Raw genomic sequence first — 19,682 nt, 5'->3', positions numbered from 1 at the left:
CCCATGGAGTGGTGGAGCTCAGTGGTTTTACTGCATCTTTCTTTTCTCCTCTGTATCACTTAGCACTGTTTCCTTGCTTATTATGTTCATTCCTGTGCTTGATGATTTTATGTCAGGTTGACACAAGCTAAAGTCATCTGAGAGAAGGAAACCTCGATTAAGAAAACGCCTCCATGGCCGGGCGATGGTAGCGCACGCCTGTAATCCCAGCACTCTAGGAGGCAGAGGCAGGCAGATTTCTGAGTTCGAGGCCAGCCTGGTCTACAGAGTGAGTTCCAGGACAGCCAGGGCTACAGAGAAACCCTCTCTCAGATAAACAAACAAACAAACAAAAAACAAAAAAAAAAAAAAGGAAGGAAGGAAGGAAGGAAGGAAGGAAGGAAGGAAGGAAGGAAGGAAATGCCTCCATAAGATTGGGCTGCAGGGCACTCTCAACCTGTGGGTCATCGCGACCCCTTTGGAGGTCAAAATACTTTTTCACAGGTGTCACCTAAGACCATCAGAAAACACAGATATTTACATTATTATTCATAACAGTAGCAAAATTACAGTTATAAGGTAGCAATGAAAATTATTTTATGGTTGAGGTCCCTACAACACGAGGAACTGTATTAAATACTGTCACAGTATTAGGAAGGTTGAGAAAAACTGCTCTAGGACATTTTCTTAATTAGTAACTAACGGACCCGGCCCCTGTGAACGGTGCCGCCCCTAGGCTGGTGGTCTTGTGTTTTATCAGAAAGCAGACTAAGCCATGAGGAGCAGGGCGGGAAGCAGCTCCACTCCACAGCCTCTGCCCAGCTAGACTTCCTGTCCTGACTTCCTTCCATGATAAACAGTGATAGCGGAACAAAAGCCAGGCAAACCCTTCCCTCCCCATGGCCGGGGTCTTCCACCACAGCAGTAGCACCCTAACTGGGACATCTACTTCATCACATTTTTCCCTCTCCTTTCTCTCCTTCTCCTTACCAGATGAGAAACTTGAGTGTTGGTGTTTTGTTTGTAGAGTCAGGGTCTCACTGCACAGCCCTGGCTGACCTGGAACTCCCAATGAAACCCTCAGCGTATAGATCTTCCTTTTCACCTTCCTCAGTGCTAGATCCCAGCACAGGCTACCTGCTAGGCTCAGCAGTACATTTTTATGGGAAAGCATCATTAAAAACATCAGAAAAGAATTAGTTTAGAGCACTTGTGTTAAAAAAAAAGGGGGGGGCTCTGAGCTTAGTGTTAGACTTACATTGAGAATTGGTAGCCAACAGACTTGCACAGTCTTAAATTGCATATATATTGATCTATATTAGCTACTAGTAATGGGGGAGGAGGGTGTATTTCGACCCAGTTTGAGGATACATTTCAGTCATGACAGGGACAGCAGGGTGGCCGGGGCAGGAACAGAAGATGATTGATCACGCTGCCCATACAGCCAGGAATCAGAGAAAGATAAATGTGTGTGCTCCCTTTCCTCATTTGATTCAGTCTAAGACCTCGCCCCCGGGGAAGGAGTCACCTGTGTTCAAGACAGATCTTCCCTCCTCAGTGAATGTAAAACACTGAGAGCCTGGCACAGAAAGATACCAAATACAAGGATGTGGTTAACCAGTTAGTTTGATTATCAGGGCCACCACCTGAAGAATTGAAAGATGTAGCCCTGTCTGGAAATGGAAATCAAATTGCTAAATCAATTAATCAAAGACACACTGGAAAGTTTATTAGCTTATGGCAAAACTCATTTATAACTGATGAGCATTTTATTCTCACTCAATACTTGAGTTCGACTTTCTATCCTTTCAGGAGACTGGTGGCCAGAGTTACTGATTCCCAGTGCAACACAACAGAGGAGCAGGCCAGGCAAAGTTGGCCAGCTTCTCCTTTGTTAGCAGTCGAAAGGTGTGCAGCTAACTGTACAGACTGAATTCCCCAGGCCACGACACAGGCCCACTGAGATAAGGGCTCTTTCCTAAGTTCATCAATTCCTGTTTTAAATAAACTTCTAGAGCCGGAGGGGAAAGCCTCAGATCTACTCCTGACTAGTTGTATGTCTGTGTCTGAGGCCAAACATCTCTACCTCAGAGCCACGGCCCCTCCCCCCTCATTGGTGCAGAGTTCTAGGATTAAAGGAAGGTGGTAGCTCTCCCCTATAACTGCGGATGAGTGTCTCTATAAGTTAATCACCGATGACTTGACACATACAAAACAACACTGTCTGCTCACTGTTTGTCACATTGAAAACGGGAGAAAATGCGCCTTTGTGTGCTCGGGGGATTCCCCAACTGTCTCTAAATAATTAAACCTAGAGTTCAATTTCTGCTCATCTTTCAGAAGCAATTCAATTTTTCAAATGCTTGAGAATTCTCTACCCACCATATCTTACCGATTGCTAACTCTGATTATATATATATATATATATTATTGATATATTTACATTTCAAATGATTTCCCCTTTTCTGGGTCCCCTGATTATATATTTTTAAATTCTACCAGCATCACCATAGTTTATTTCTTTCTTAAAAACCACACATATCCTTTTTTTATTCAGACATTCCAACAGAAGAGCACCCTGACCTCAGCACTCTTCCTCAAAATTATCAAGATCATCAAAACCCAAGAAGAGCCTGAGGGCTGAGGCGACCCAAGGGAGCCAGAGGGTGCACAGTAAAAGTGGGTGGGGTCCTGGGACAAAAGGCCACGGGGAGACAAAGGAAAGAGCCAGGACCTCGTGCATTTTAGTAATAATATATCAATATGAGCACACAAATTATAACTAATATAGCATGCAGTTATACAAGACATTACTAATAGGATTGTGTGCCAGCAAGGGGACACGGAATACTCTGTACATAACTTAATTTCCATGAAAATTCATATAAAAGAAAAAGTCTATTAATATTTTTTTAACATCACAACAACGAGATACTGTCTCACACCCAGCATGGGGGCCATAACTGAAGAAACAGATAACAAACCCTGGTAGTCGACTATGTATTATGTGGAGAAATATAAACACCTTTACACTGTTCTTAGATATAGCATCTTTGGAAGAGTTTGGCAGTTCCTTGAAATGCAGTTACCATGTGACTCAGCACTTCCACTTGGACACTATAAATACCCACAAGAAATAAAAGCAGGGTCTGTAGAGATAACTTAGTGGGTAAGAGTACTGGCTGTGCCTCCAGTGGACCCATAGCCTACAAATCCCAGGATCCACATGGTGCCTCACGACTGTCCCTAACTCCAGCTACAGGGGTCCAACATCCTCTTCCAGCAATCACAAAAAGGCTGTATAGACATTAAGTGCAGTGCAGGCAAAGTAACATAGACTTATTTTTAAATTAAGAAATAAAAACAAATGCATTTTCCTCAAAAAACAAATTCATAAATGTTCGTAACAGCGTCATTGATTAGGGCTGTGGGGCCCAAGCTCCACCCTGCTCTGAGTGCCTCCATATTCCACAAAACAGTGGCTTGAGGGCCTGAGGGACTCCACCACCTTCATTTGACTACAAGCACAAAGAAGGACTTCACTTGTTTGTGCGCTCGCCACCCATCTTGCATGAATCACGAGGCACCAACTGCTGACTTACTTATGCAAATGAAGAGTTAACACCTACAAACTTATCAAAGCAGACTGGGAGTGCACTGTGTTGGCCAATGGCACGAGGGCATATTAAAATCCCATCTAGAGGCTGACGAGATGGCTTAGCAGCTTAGAGAGAGCACTTGGTCTTGTAGAGAATAGAAGTTCAATTCCCAGCGCTCACATGGTAGCTCACAATATCTGGAGTGCCAGTTCCAGGGAATCTGAGTATCCTCTTCTTACCTCCACAAGCACCAGTCATGAATGTGGTGTATATGTGTGTGTATGTGTGTATGTGTGTTCCAACAAAACATTCATACATATAAAATGAAATAAGTCCAAAAAAGACATATACTTAGTGGTTTTCGAGTATGTGTATGTGAGAGAAAGAGACAGACAAATACCAGGCTCAAGTGCTTAATGACCACACCAGACCAACGCAGAGTATAACATTCTCACTCAGACCCCAGGGGAAGAGCACCTCACACTACAATAACAGTGCCACACCCACCTGCCACCTCTAGGCAGGGACAGTCAAGATATCAAAAGACAGAGAATTCCTGAATGTCCCTGGGGCTTTAGTACACAAAGGTCCTCTCGGGAAATTCCATCCATCCATTCATCCCTGTACTTTACAGCTGTCTGGAGCAAGTCCTTCATCTTTGCCTCTGCCTCCAGTAGGCCTCTTTGAATTCTGTGGTCTTTAATCTGTGTGCGCATGCCTCAAGTAGAGTACATGACCTGAGTCTTTCAGTGTTTCAGATTGGAATCAAAGAACCTGTGTTTGCCAATGGCCAGCTATCAGGAGGAATCTGGACTACTTTGTTAATTATAGCCAATGAAAATAGGTTGTGAATTTATTATTATTCAGTAATTCTGACATTGTAGAAAGATGCAAAAAGTGTCTGTGTTTCTAACATAGTGTGCTCAAGACAATAGCCTAAAAGAGGAAACTCTAAACAGATTGAGCAAATAGACCTTTTTAATGTGGTGCAGCCATATGATGGGAAATTATAGCTATAAGTATTAATATATGCTACAACATGGGTGAATCTTGAAAACATGCTATGAGCCTTCCACAAAGGGGTCACACGACTCGTTTGTTTGTAATATTAAAGTTAGGATGGGCAAGGCAGTGCACACCTATAGCAGCACCCCAGAAGTGAAGACAGGAGAATTAGACACTAACCATCCTGGCAGGAATGAAGATATTCTAAGATAAGTCTGTCCCTCCCTTTGGCTATCAGACTATTAATACAATATACCCCAAGATTTTGGAATTTCCCCAGAAATCTCATACTGAGGGAAAGAAAAGGTTGGGAGCCTGGTGTTAGCCAAAGCCCTGGAACAGATGTTACACAGTTTTGGTAGCGAGTCAGACCACTTTGCAAGAGACTCAAGGAGAAGACACTGACAATGGGCAGGCTCACATCTTGGGACTGCTTAGCTATGCATACTCCCTGAGCTCTCTTTAAACCTAGATCTCCTATGAGGACTCAAAGATGGACACAGGGATCACTTTCCCTGGAAAGTCCTGCTGCCTAGTTTTGTAACATTCAACACCAGTGCCCAAGTCCCTAACAGACTGAAGAGACCTGTGCATTAGGAAGCTTTCAGTGTGTCTCGATGTCCTTATTAGATTAATGTGAATGACCTAAGGGCCCCTTCACATGTTCCCAGGATATGGAACAATATGTACCAATATTTCAATTAAGTCTCATCTCCTACAGCACAATACATTTGTTTACACAGGAAGATACAAACTCTTGCTCCTCCAGTCACTTATAGCAGGAAGAACGAACTGTAGCAATCTGTGCATTAATAAGCAATCCTTTGAGCATTATTGTAATCTACTCCCCCCGTCACTTTGAACCTGGTTTCTCTCAACACAGTAAGAAAGCATTTAAATTGAGTGTTCCTTTATTTTAACAGGGAAGTCAGTTTCACATGCAAGAATTATCTCTTCCATGTCAACCACTGTTACTACCTATTACTTTATTCATGCCTGGAATTGGTTTAGAATAAGTAAAAATTTGTAGTAATCCTTACTATTATGAATTCCAGTTATTCATCTCACTCTAGGAAAATGCTAACGTAGCTCTCAGGACTTCCTGTCCATAGCCCAGAGAGCTGGAGTTAATAGTACAGTTGTCCACTTATCATGGAAAATATGTCTTAAGCCTCGCTGGATGCTAGAAACCATAAACAGCACTGAGCCACCACATCTATATTATTATTTTCCCACACAACTTTTGCAGAAAGTTTAATTTATAAAGTAGGGATGTCCAATGACGTGGTTTGAATACGAATGGCCCCGTAAGCTCACATACTAAAACCTCTAACCCTGGAAGCCAGGCCAATGAGATGTTTTCCTTTATAAGAGTTGCTGTGGTCATGGTGTGTCTTCACAGCAGTAGAACACTAAGAACAATGTTTTCAGGAGCTATATTGGGACTGTGGTTTCCCCCCTCTTATTTGTGGTTTTGCCTTCTATGGTTTTGGTTACTCATATCAACTGTGATCCAAATATGAAATGGGAAACTGCAGAATTATGTTAGGAGTTTTAACTAAGTATCATGGAGAAGGTTACTTGAACACAGTAAAACTACAAACCAAGATGACCATTCACTGGCCAAGGGTGGGTAGGGTACAGAGTGTGGGTGGACAAAGGGCTAACTCGTGTTCTAGGGTAGAATTCAACCACACAAAGTTTCATGCGCAACTAGAACAGTTTCAGAAAAGCCAATAGTAACGTAAGGCTGCATCCCAATGCTGAGGCCATCCACCTCTCTTAGGCTCATCATGGCGGCACTGGACTCAACTCCCAGCACCAAAAAGAAGGGCGAGCTCGCTAAAATATATTACATTTTAACTGAGCTTGTGAGTGTGTGTGTGTGTGTGTGTGTGTGTGTGTGTGTGTGTGTACGCTGCACACAATGCAATAGTATGTTCTGGGTATCAAACTCAGGTCATCAGGCTGATACAGCAAGCACTTTTACTCTCTCAGACAGCTCGCCAATAACACAATAAAATATATTTTTAGAGACAGAAAGCAGAGAGAATGGGAGAGGGAAGAGAGGGAGAGGGAGAGATTGAGATTTGTGTGTCTTTTGGAATTATGACCAGTTGCCCTCTTACTAGCTTGCATACTTTTATTAGAAACATCTAGTAATGAATTAATTTGCGTAAGCCCTTAAGTCACTTTTTATAAATACTTTATATATACACTCTATATATCACTTTAGGCTCTGTTTCAAATTGTATTACTTTAAGACAGGGTACCTCCTATTAAATCCTTACATGGCTAGTAGGAACCACTTGTCTGGAGGTACCCCGACAATGGAAATGCAGGAAGCTCAAAATTCTGTCTATTGGTGCTCTTATCTTTTGGAGTATAAAAGTTACTTGCCTGCTAAGTCAATAGATTATAAAAGGGGTTTGTTTGGTTTTTCCTATTGTCATAAGACATCAGTTCCAAAATAGAGGGACAAATGAACAATGGCTATTCTAGGGGCCAGAACTTAACCCAAGATAAGGTAATTAGCCTATAGACAGGCAACATTCCAATCTCTCTACAGTCCAGAGATTCTAATCAGTGACTGCAGACAGATTCCTTCGGGAGTCTCAGTCACCTGCAGGCACAGCCACTCTTTAGCCAATTTTGCTCACTTAGCAAAGGAAAACTTACGCCTGGATAACACTGTAGGTAAAACAACAACAACAACAACAAAAAAAAACCACTGTAGGTAACAGCATCATTACCCACGATGCTTACCTGGGTATACAGTGCAAAGGAACAGGTATAGCAATGGATATTTAACAAAATATACAGTTTATGGAGAAAAAGAGCTCACATTTTTCTAAAAGCATACCCAAGGCAATAGTTGTGACCATTAAGAAAACCCCTCTTTCTGCACTGGGAAAACTGGAAAGGGAAGACCTCACAGATCAGACTCCAAACTTTTAGGATCACAAATTCATTTGAAATGAGAGAGCTGAGCTCAAGAGGCCTCAGGAATCCACTGCTCCTCAAAAGCAGCCACAGAGGAAAGTGTTTCCCAGGGCTCAGCACACACACAGAAGACCATGATTCTAGAAAGCTGCCAACCAAGGTGTGGCAGGCCAGCAGTCTCTATAAGGAAGCCCTGAGAGGCCATGGTGTGAAACTGTGAAGATGAGCCCCAAACTGCAAGGAGGACCCTAAGTTGACAGAGAGGGGCCAGAACCACGGGATATCTGCCAACAAAAGCTCAACAGAAATGAAGTGAGCGTCCCTGGCCTCAGCCTACTCAGCATAATCTAGGAACTTGTTAACATGTAAATTCTTTGGTTGGTCATGATCAAGATACACTATCTACAAGTATGAAATGTCAAAGGCTAATCAAAACCATTTAAAAAAAAATCACAGACTCCAGAGTTAAGACACAGAAATGGCTTTCTTCTCCTGTTTTTGTTTTTGTTTTTAATAACCTCTCTAGCTGATTCTGATGTTTGTTCATCTTCTAGATAGAACATACTGAGATACCTGTCGCCTCAGGAAGCGACCAGCTTTTTCTGTCTTTGAGCTTCTGCTTATGTTGTTACCTGAAGCTGTTAGCTGTCACACATCACCATGGAAACTGTGCTTCCCTCTTTGGGTTCTGTGTTTTTGTTTTGTTTTGTTTTGTTTTGTTTTTTCAAGCTAGGGTTTCTCTGTATAGTCCTGGCTGTCCTGGAACTCACTCCACTGACCAGGCTCATTTAAGAGGAGAGGTAACAAGGAACTTGGAACCAGTTTTCCTTTAGGCATTCCTGGCTCCCAGCAAGGAAGAGTCCTAGAGCCACTGCCTTCCAGGTCCTTGTCCTAAGCTTCCTGACCCTATCATCTCCTGTCCCCAACTATCCCTTCACCAAGTGCCTTTTCTGGTTTTTGTTGTGTTTGGGTTTGGTTTTTGCCTTACACTTTTTTGGAGAACCTCCACTTTGAAGCTTTCCTTAACCTAGCCAGTTACCTTTCCTCTCTCCTCTGCCGAGTCCTCTCCCCCCTTGAGATTCCTGGTGGCGGCCACAGGTAATGGCCCCTGTGGTGGCTTGAGCGAGACAGGCTGCAACAGGCCCCGGATAAGTGAGGATCTGGTTCTCAGTGGGTGGACCTGTTTGGGAAGGTTTAAGGCATTGGCTTTGTTGGATGAGGTGTGTCACTGAGGGGTGAGCTTTGAGGTTTCTAAAGTCCACACCAGGACCAGTTTCTCTCTCTGCCTCCTGCCTGTGGATCAGAATGTAAGCTCTCAACAAGTGCTCCAGCACCACGCCAGCCCACCACCGTGCTCCCCAACTATGATGATCACAGGATCACCCTCTGAGACTAAGCAAGGCCGAAATTTAAAAAATCCTTCTACATGTTGCCTTGGTCACTGAGTCTCTTCACAGCAAGAGAATAGTCACTAACAGTCTTGTGTCTCCCTCCTCTGAACAGTCTCACCACTCATATCCACACACCCAGATCTTTCCCTGTGTCTCCTGTTAATAAGAAGGCCAGTGAGATGCAAGCAACCCCAGTATGCATACCAGAGAGCAGCATATACCATCGTTCAGGGACACTCAGAGCTGAGGAGGCAGTTACTGACCACAAAGAAATCGCTTAAGGAGCCCCACAGCTGAGCTAACCACAGAAAACATTTTAGACGTTTATAAATACCAAATATAAATTTCATATAGACATTGTCTCCTCTAGTCAGAAAAAGACACAGTGACTGGAAAAGCACCAGACCCAGCCATATAAGAATGAAGCTTCTAGACAGAGTCCTTCCATATACATTTGGCTATCAACACGATCCCATTATTAAAACCCAGTATTTTTTTTTCACATGAAGAATAAGAAAACACAATATGAATTTGATCTCTGCCATTTCCAAATGGGTTACCTGGGTAACCCCAGGTAGGCAAATCATTCTCAAAATAGTAGCTGCTTGTCAATGAAAGGCAGCAAATTCACACATAAAAATAGTTATCAATAAAAGCCTTTCCTCCATATTTCCAGTTTTAGCTTCTTTCACAGTCACTATTACTGACTGAAGGTGTCCCTTCTCCTGGCCTCAGAAACAACCATAGACTTTGAGTTCTCTTGTACAGGCCAACTGATTTCCCATAGTCAACGTTTGACCTGCCCAAAGGCTCATTTTGAAGGACCATTAATTAAACAGTGAGAGATTTTTTTCAGAGTTTTCCCACTGATAATAATCTTGGGTTGAAATGACTGTTTAAAAATAAGATAAGGAGGCCTATGAGGTAAGATGGCTCTGCTTGTAAAGTCACTCTCTGCCAGGTTGGAGACCTGAGTTTGACCCCACCCCCGGTCCCTCCAAGGTAGAAGCAGAGAACATACCCTGCAGCACATGAATGCATACACACAAAATGAAGAACAGTATATAGCTGATTCTAGTGATACACATGGATAAAAATGCATTAACTAAAAAGAAGAAAGGGGCAGCAGTGTGGTAGCACACACTTCTAAGGATCTCTGTTAGTTCAAAGCCAGCTCAGTCTAAAAGGGAAAAGAGAAGGGATCAGCCTGAGCCATATAGCACTCTGGAAGCTGAGGCTGAAGGGTCAAGAGTTCAAGGCCAGTCTCAGCTTCAAAACAAGTTTGAGTCCAGCCAGAACTATGTGAGACTGACTCTGTTTTTGACAACACACACACACACACACACACACACATATGCATGCACACCACTTGCAGGCATGCACACAGAAGGGGGTGATAATGAAGAAAATTGCTATTACAGTCTTCTTTCCAATATTAGCTCACTTGCTCGACAGCCACTGCATCCCTGGGATTTTATGAGCTGCTTTTCACGGCTGTCACCTCACTGACCTGATAATACTTCAAGCTCTGTAAGAACTGGGCCATTCCGAAAAAAAATATCCCCTGGACCAAATGGGTGCCACAGTAAAGGAAACCTAAGGAAAGATGTAGGAAACAGGGCCTTTGCAAGATTAAGAGAAATAATAGAACAAAATCTGAACGCGCTTTTCTGGTGGAAGAGCGCCAGAACCTGAGAATTTCTAGTTCGTTCACAAAGGTTATAAACACTAACTTGATATCAGGCTACAGGTCCAATTATATACTAACTTGATATTATCTTTCCACCAAATTATTGATGAGCAGCATTAAGACGCTTAACAGACTCATTTATCAAACCTCAAAACCCTAGTTTGCATTGATTTTCATCTATAAACAGTACACGGTAAGTAGGTATTTATCATCAAGGACAAAAACATGGAGAAAAAAAAAGAATCAATATCACTATAAAACACAGCATTTAAGAACAGAAAGGAAAATGAATTTGAAGAGCCTGCTCATGCCGTTGGCCAGTCACCGTCAGTGAATCAGCTCTGAAGCTGCTTCCTTTGGCTTGAACATTTTAATCTGTTCTGTCTATGGGAACGACACGTAAATGCTGCCTGTCCTAGCTAGGGCATTCAAATGGCTTGACTGGTGTTGGTTTTAGGCCGCACACTGCAATGCCTGCGCTCTGGCCCTTTCTGTTGGGGTCTGGGCATGCTGACTTATCTATGGAGTACAGAGTAGCCCAAAAGCTCATAAAGTGGGGAGATGGGGATCTGATGAGAAGACACTGGTATAGGAATAACTGGTATAGGAATAACCAACAATGGTGTCTTCAACGTAAATCCAATCCAAGTTCTATGTTGGCAATGCTCCTAAGACCCTTTCCTTCAAGGCTCCAACAGATTGGAGGGACTTTTGTACTGTCCTTTACTGGTTTTGTAGCGATGTTATTGTTTTTGAAACAAGGTCTCATGTAGTAGCTCAGGCCAGTCTCTTTGAATTGGATATGATATATAGCCAAGGATGACCCTGAAGTTCTGATTCTCTACCTCCTCAGTGCTGGGCCAACATGGCCCACCCAATTTATAGTCAGCTGGGATCAAACCCAGGGCTCTGTGAAGTAAATACAAAACAAGTGAGCACTCTGCCAGGGTAAAGCGACTGCATCCCAGGCTCTGTCAGTTCTAAAAAGAAAAGTAAAGAAGAAAGAAAAGAGTTATTTCCTAGATTTGTATCTTTCAACAACTTAAGATTTTTCTTTCTTCCTTTCTTTTTTTTTTTTTTCCAGTTTTTCGAGACAGGGTTTCTCTGTGTAGCCCTGGCCATTCTGGAACTCACTCTGTAGACCAGATTGGCTTCAAACTCAGAAATCCACCTGCCTCTGCCTCCCAAGTGCTGGGATTAAAGGCATGCGCCACCACTGCCCAGCAAGATTTTGTTTCTTATTAACATAATAAAACTGGTTTCCGTTAGCATTTTTAGTTAAACACACCTCCAAACCCTTAGCTTTTGATCATAAAGGAACTCCCACCCTCAACAGACACATACACACTTTCTTCTACATGACCAAACCACCTATATAATATCAAAAAAGACTTTGGTTCTTCCTGTTTTCTTCCTGATAAGATTGGATCTCTCTCTTCTTTCTCATTTTTTTTAATGTGTGTGCATGTGTGTGTATGTGTGTGCATGTGTGTGCATGGGTATGCATGGGTGTGTATGTGTGTGCATGTGTGTGCATGTGTGTAGGTAAGAGCTCAACTTTCAGGAGTTAGTTCTCTCCTTCTACCCTGTGGCTTCTAAGGATTCAAACTCAGGTAGAGTCTTAACAAGAAACACCTTTATCTACTGAGCCATCTTGATGGCCCCAGATGGGATCTTTTAAAGAAAACATGGCTCTATCATAAGTTAACCTCCAGGTATTCTTGGAGTTTTTCTTATAACAAATTTACTCTAAAACTTAAAAAAAAACTCAAACAACAACAACAACAACTGCCCTGCATGTTCAAACAATTGTCAGTGGAGCCAGATGCCAATGGGCCTTCTTCATACCTGAATTAAATGCCCTGGTAACACCCAAAATAACCCTGGGGAATTTCATGGAATGAAATGGCTTGCATTTCAAGGTTCTCAGGAGAGGATTGGTGGCTCATCGGGAGGAAGAGAACACATTTCCTCACAAGCAACTTAGTAGCTCACATGTGGCCAGATTTTGGCCTTAACAGGGCCTTCAGCTGCTTTTCACCTGCTCTCAGCATCTGTGCCCAACCATTGAAAGCTCATCTCGGCACTTGGCACTCTCCAAAGTCCCTCCCTCCCTCAATTTCTCCCCCCTTCACCCCTCCCTCTCTCCGTTCTTCCCTCCCTCCCTTCCTTCCTTCCGTGTGTGGGTGTGTGGGCATTTTTTGCCTGTCTGTGCAGCATTTGAGTTGTACACCTGGTGGCACAGGTGACCAGAAGAGGGCATGAAATCCCCTGGAACTGAGATTCCAGGTATTTGTGAGCAGCCCTGTGGGTTCTGGGAATGGAACCAGAGTCCTGTGGAAGAGCAGCCAGTGCTCTTACCCTTGGCGCCATCCCTCCAGCCCCTTCAATCTCGGGGATACATGAAGACGCACTTCAGGTAAGGCTTTTCCTTAGGGGTTTATGAACACAAACCTTAGGCCTGCAATTAAGACCCACACATAACCGAGAAGCTTCAAGGAAAGGATTCTGTCAGGGAAAAGAAAAGTTCCGATAAACCCGGTCATCCGAAGTTGCTACGTTCCTACACAGATGCATTTTTACCCACAATGGCTCACCGGTTCTACCCAAGAGAGAGTCATGGCCAGTCAGAGGCTCTATTAATGTTTCATACAGAGGAATAAAAAGACTGCTGTCCCTTGTCTCTAGAAATGTTTCAAAGCAAAAGGGATAAAAGACTAAGCATAAATAAATAACAGAAAGTTCCATGCTTTCTCAAACTAAAATCGTGCTCATGGAATATTGAAAGTCATGGCCTCTGGCCATTCTAAGCACCTGTCAGAAACTCCACAGATAAAGAGACTTGATTATCTGAGCTCTCCAGGCCTGAAGTCAGGCAGTCCTAGGGTCAAATCTCAGCTTACTCACACACTGATCACGTGACCTAACACAGATACTCCTTATCATTCTTGCCTTTCATTTTTTTTCTCCTATATAAAATGAGAGTAATCTACCTCATAGGAAGCTTTGTCAAGGTTTAATTTTGTCTGGTGTTTAGAAAACACTAGGAAACGAAATATCAATATAGTATGTCTGTTGTCTTGAGAAAGCCACATTAATATGGTCATCTTACACAAGGCCACAGTAAATTCTAACTTACCACGTACAATCATATTTACTATTTGGGCATGCTTAAATATATCACACATCCATTCAAACATAGACAATTTGTCATTTGCCTAATATGTTTTCTTTAAAAATTAAAATGTCAGGGCAGTGGTGGCAGCACTTGAGAGGCAGAGGCAGGCGGATTTCTGAGTTCAAGGCCAGCCTGGTCTACAGAATGAGTTCCAGGAAATCCAGGGCTATACAGAGAAACCCTGTCTCAACAAAACCAAATCTAAAAAACCAATTAATTAATTAATTAATTAAAATGATTCTTATCCGGGCAATGGTGGCAAAGGCCTTTAATCCTAGCACTTGGGAGGTAGAGACAGGTAGATCTCTGTGAGTTTGAGTCCAGGCTGGTCTACAGAGTGAGTTCCAGGACAGCACAGAGCTGTTTCACAGACAAACCCTGTCTCTAGGAGAAAAAATATTAAAAACCTTTTCTTTCCTACGCCCAGCAGAGTTTTGACCAGGTTGACCTCAAAGTAAAACTCACTGTGCTCCTTCTACTTCCTGAGTCCTGGGATTACAGGGCTGCAGGACTACACCCTGTTTATGGGGTGCTGGGCTGCACCCCGTTTATGGGTTGCCTGGAGCAAACCTTGAGCTCGTGCTCCGCTAACTGGCTCATCTCCTCAGCCTGCTAACCTCTCCTGACTCTGCCACCACTGAAGGCTCTTCTGGCCTGGCCCTCCTTGCCATTTTTTATGAGGCCAGCTATCACTGCCTGTCGAAAAATGAAGTGATGAATCATGCCACTGAGGTCAAGGGCAAGAATGTGCCCTCCACCGCTCCTCAGTGTTGTGTACAGCCCGAGGGAAAGCCTGGGGTCTGATTGGCAAAGCGGCCATTTGCAACATCTGTCCCAAGTCAACAAGGACATTCCAAACACTTCTTGAACTAGAATTTAGGTTTAGAATGGCTGCCTTCTGCCTTGTTTTTTTAGGCAGATTCTGATCATAATTTGTCCTTGTTTTATCTCACCATGTCCCCATATTGCTGGCTCAAAAAAACCAGTTGCCAGTGTTACTCTGTGAGCATGGTTCTGGCACGGTGAAGTATCTTAAGCCTCAAATAACTGACACTGTCCAAAGACGCCGGGCCAACCTGCTTTTTTCTTCCACCTTAAGCTAAACTAGCAATGATCTCTATTTTCAACTTCCACAAGAACAGACTCTCAGGTCCCCAGCCTCACTCCACACCCGCACTTCAACTCACAATCCATACATTGATTATGACAAATAGAGCTCCTCCTTTGTACAGTGAGGTCATGGGCTAGACAAAATACCATCCGGTAGCTTATCATCCACCTTCGTCACGCCAAAACTTGATTTACTTAATCAAGCAGTAACTGCTGAGACTCTGAGCAGTGTCCTCATTTGAGGATGAAGGGTAGTGATGGTCTCTCAAAGAGCTCATCTTCTAGAATGAGAAGACAACTACAACAATAAGACACAGAGAAGAAACAATGTTTCAATGAGAAGTGCTTTAAAAAGGTATTATAAACCCACTACCAATACATCCATCATGAAAGAGGATTTTTCAAAACCTCTCCCTTCTCTATACCTCATCTTTTTACCACACTCTTAATTTTTCATTATTTACATTTTTTTAAAACAGGTTTGAAACTCACTATGTAGACCAGACAGACCTCAAACTGGCAGAGATCCTCCTGCCTCAGCCTACTGGGTCCTGGGATGACAGGTGAGTGTCATACAAGGCCTTTAAATCATTTTTAAAATGTGTTTATTTTATGTGTATGAGTGTTTCAACTGCATGTATGTCTCTGTGCCAGGTGTGTGCTGGTGCCTGAGGAGGTGAAAAGAGTCTTTCGGGTCCTCCAGACTTGGAATTACAGATGGTTGTGAGACACCGCATAGGTGCTGGGAATCAAACCAAGATCCTTTGGAAGAGCGGCCAGAGCTTTTAAGCACTGGCCCTCTGCTCCAGCTTTTCTCCAGCCTGGCATTTCTCAAGTCTGTGTTCTCTGCTCTGCGTTTATGGTTAAGTCATGTCCTGGGGAACGCTCCTCTCTTGGACTTTCACCCCATCACCAGGGCTCCCAACTAATCTACGATTTCTGGATTCAGAAATCAGTCCAACTTTTTTTTTTGTCCTTATCTCTTATACTGCTCTAAGGTGAACTCCCCAGAATCACAGACCATGCACACCAAACCCCCGGAAATGTCTCTCCTCCCGCCAAACATCAGCTGAGACAAGTTTGGACTTAGTACTGGATGAGATCTTTAAGTCATACACTATCCAGAGTTTACACAACTAACAACTCGGCAGTCAGAAAATAGGGATGTGTTCTAAACTATAATTCAGGAAGCTGTATCCAAAGGGGAGAACGGCAGCGGTCAGAAGTCATAAAATACGGTGGGGCTGGTATTGGGAAGAAAGCTACACATGGCTGCCCTGCTGCCATCAAAGGAAACTACCAAGAAGAGGCTACACCTGAGGAGTGAGCTCCCGCGGGGAGGGAAACAAACAAACACTCAGGGTGAGACAGGGCACAAGGTTTGCTTCCGAGACCAGCAACCCCATAGGCGAGGCTTGAGAGGAGTGGGCCTTTGTGAATTGAGTGCGTGAGGGATGAGCAAGGTAGAAACTGACTTCCCGCCTCAATCAGACTGAGCGGGAGAAGCAGGAAGAGAAAGCCAGCGTAGCCACAGCAAGAAGGATTTCAGGGAGGAACAGTAAAGAGATCCCTGAAATCAGAAAACCAGGCTCGCAGACCCAGCTTGGCCCAGAGGGGCGAGGGCGGGCATAGGCAGTCATCTAACCTCCCCGGTCTCAGCTTTCTCATTTGTAAACTGAAGCAGCTGAAGTGGCTGACCTCAGAGGTCCCTCGGAACAAAACCAGACCAACCGGGTATTATTTCTACCATTAAAACACTCATGGAGGAAAATAAAGGGAAGAGGGGGAGAGGTCTTCTGTGATCTCTTTCTAGTTTTTTTTTTTTCTTCCTCAACTTCGATTTTTGGTTTCCTACACTTACTCCAATCATGCGCCTCTCACATCACAAATTTAACACTTTCCTATAGTATTTCACTAATGAATTAAGTTTAAAGAGGAGTTGATTACAAGAGGTGGGGGGGGGGGGAGAATTAAATGCCCTTGCTTCACCTTTGTGGGGCCAAAAGATCGGTCTCTGTATTCATCCTGAAATTCTAGTTATGGTTTCATGTTCCTCCAAAAAAATGTTCATTCAGTGTTGGCCCCATACTGTATATGGTTTTGAGGTAGAATACATGTCTGTATAAGCCACACACTGTAAATAGCCAGGAAGGTTTATTTCCTTCTTTTCAATACTACCTATTGAAGCATGGGACAGGGGTAATAATGTTGAAAATTGGCTTCTGTGTTTTGTGTTAATTTTTAAAGCGTGTACTCGAAAATGCAGCCTGCTGAACCGCACAAAATTCTTGGCACTTTCCCCAAAGACTGACATTTCTTACGCTGCATCCAGAGGCCCCGGAGCTCCAGGAAAGGGCACTAAATCCAGCAAACACGGATGCAATTTCATTCGGCCTCTACTTGAGCCTATGCACGAGAGGCAAACCCGGCCGTCACACAACTTAAGAGAAACACCAAAGGCTCGGAAAACCTCTTCAACAGCCACGCAAAGTTTAAAACAGAAAACTTAAGTACCCTCCCTCCCTCCCTCCCTAGATGCAGGGTATCACGATGCTCTTCCTGGGCTGTGGCTCAAGCAGCTACACACAGGACTTCACACCTGAGCGCAGGACTCCGCCGCAGGGCAGGAGCGCGCCCGCAGGTGTCGGAGACGCCTGCGTCCAGGAACCCCGAGCCCGGCGGAGCGTCGCTAAGCGTGGCTTTCCTGCACGGCCTCCCTCTCCTGCCCCGCGCCCGCGTGCGCGTTTCCGGCACCCGGTACCCGGTACCTGCGGTGGCCGTTCGGCAGCTCCTGCCCGGGATCCCCGCGCCCGCTGGTCTGGTCCGCTCCGCTGCGGCTACCGCTACGGCTCGCCCGCCTCTCAGCTCCTGCGCTCGCGCCACTGCGCATGCTCGTCCCGCACCCCTGCCCGCATGCTTGAAATCCACTTGCCGGGTTTTAGTTGCTGCATCCAGGGGAGAGGCCGGCAGACCTTTGCAGTCAGGTGAAAGGAGGCTTGCAGGAGCTTAAAGAGGTTTGGGGTGGGGGTGGCTATGGGGGAGTGAAGCCGCGCTGCAGGGGTGTCATCTCTGCTGCCCTCTGTTTACCCAATCTAATTACGACTGTCTGCACCCCTGAAATGAGTTTAGCACGGTGATTCTCAAAAAGGGGCATGGGGGATTACCTGGAGGTTTTGTTCAAATGGCTCTCAAACCCAGAGTTCAATGGCTCTCAAACCCGAAGCCACGTCTTCGGTCCGAATGCTGCTCGCTTCCAGTGTGTTCTCAGGACACTAGTGTCCGTAGCACTTTCGAAAACCACAGCTCAAAAGGCAAGAGACTTATAAAAGTAAAACAATTTCTCTCATCCTCCCTTTTGGAGAATTCAGATAATCCTTCCTATTTATTAAACAGCCACACCCATTTAAAATAAATAACCAAAGCCCACACTCAAACAAAGGTGGGATCTTTTTCCGACAACGACAACGTGTGAGTCGAGCAAATGGAATGCAGCTTCAAGGGTTCTTGAATACTTTTCTGGTATCGTAATCCACAGGTGTGCAGGGTACTTTTGCTGCCCTTTGACCTAAGGTTCTATGTGGCCCTTAGCCCCGTAGTAGTCCTGAGCTGATGCAGAACAGGTAGCAATCAGGCCAGTAGCAATGGGACTTAAGCAGACTGAAACTGTTTAAAGTCCAAACGAATTGGTTGGGCCAAAGAGGAGTGAGATAAGGGCTTCTCGGTGCCTAGAAAATCCCATAACCCAGAAAGTCCAAAAAACTTAACGTTTTGGTCTGTGCTCAGATCTACAAGAGGAATTGTGTTCTTACAAAATATTTACTTAAACATGTACAACAGGATCCAGCCATTTCATTCTTAGTTCGTATCCAAGATAAATTAAAACATATCACATAAAGACTTGAATACTGACACATTGGAAACCTGAAAAGGCTGAGTCCTGATGTCAGGAAAGGATGGCAGCACTTTGGCTGCTACAGGGTAGATACACTCCTGTCAGGCAGGAGAGAGGCAACTCTGCTAGGCTCTCCTTACCTCTGCGGGTGTGCGTGCAGCGTGCCTAAGGGGAGGCTTCCTCGGCTAGGTTAATCACTTCCAGGAAATGAAGATCCTTACTGTTGATTCCATATCCAATCAGACTGATGACCAAGATTAACTACTATACCATATGCTCAGGGTTTTTTAGAAAATTCCCAATTTTGAATATTTGCTATCACATGAATTAGGTTCAAACATGTACCCCCGTACATGTACCCCGTACCTGGGGGGCAGGTAGGGGCAGGGGATTTCTGAAGGAAGCGGGCTAGCCAGACCAGCTGAACTGGTAAAGCTCTGTGCTCAAGTGAGAGATTCGGCCTCTGTAAATAAGGTGTAGGGCGATCAAAGAAGACACCAAATGTCAGCCTTCAGCGACCATCCACAAACACATACACAAGCAACAAAAATACTCACATCTTCCATGACACAACTACACAGAAACTGAAGGCAACTAAATGACTAAATCTTTCATATAAAGACCATCTTTTGTGATTCTACACTTTGCAAAGATTCATTTGGCTTATGAGCTTATGAGTTTATCTAGGCCGTTTGATAATGGAAGAGCTATCACAAGGAGGAAACTAGTGGTTGTCACAGTTGCTGCTTCTGTTCAGCCCATGTCTTCTCTGTACTAACTACTACACAGGCTCACATGCGCAAAGGAATAGGAGTTCAACTCAAGATGAATGCCAAAGCTGTGCTGTTATCACTAAACTAGTCCGTGAGACGGTATGTCTTTACTCTGTAGACAT

General features: G+C 44.1%; 1 protein-coding gene across 2 annotated transcripts in view; it reads right to left on the bottom strand.

Annotated features, from left to right (window-relative positions):
- The window catches only part of Pls1 (plastin 1), an 82,617-nt gene extending 64,830 nt beyond the window's left edge, over positions 1–17,787 (bottom strand). Inside the window, exons 1-2 of one of the 2 annotated variants that reach the window (XM_052187628.1) lie at positions 17,664–17,787; positions 15,065–15,193 (exon numbers count right to left, since the gene is read on the bottom strand). The gene's annotated coding sequence lies outside the window, so the exon portion shown is untranslated. The remainder of the gene's footprint in view (positions 1–15,064; positions 15,194–17,663) is intronic. The other variant, XM_052187627.1, reaches the window with a different exon arrangement.
- Between the last annotated feature and the right edge of the window lie 1,895 nt (positions 17,788–19,682).

The sequence above is a fragment of the Apodemus sylvaticus genome, chromosome 7 (assembly GCF_947179515.1).
Source record: "Apodemus sylvaticus chromosome 7, mApoSyl1.1, whole genome shotgun sequence".
Taxonomy (NCBI): Eukaryota; Metazoa; Chordata; class Mammalia; order Rodentia; family Muridae; genus Apodemus; species Apodemus sylvaticus.
The sequence above is the reverse complement of the archived record's forward strand: the minus strand, read 5'-3'. Positions and strand labels throughout refer to the sequence as shown.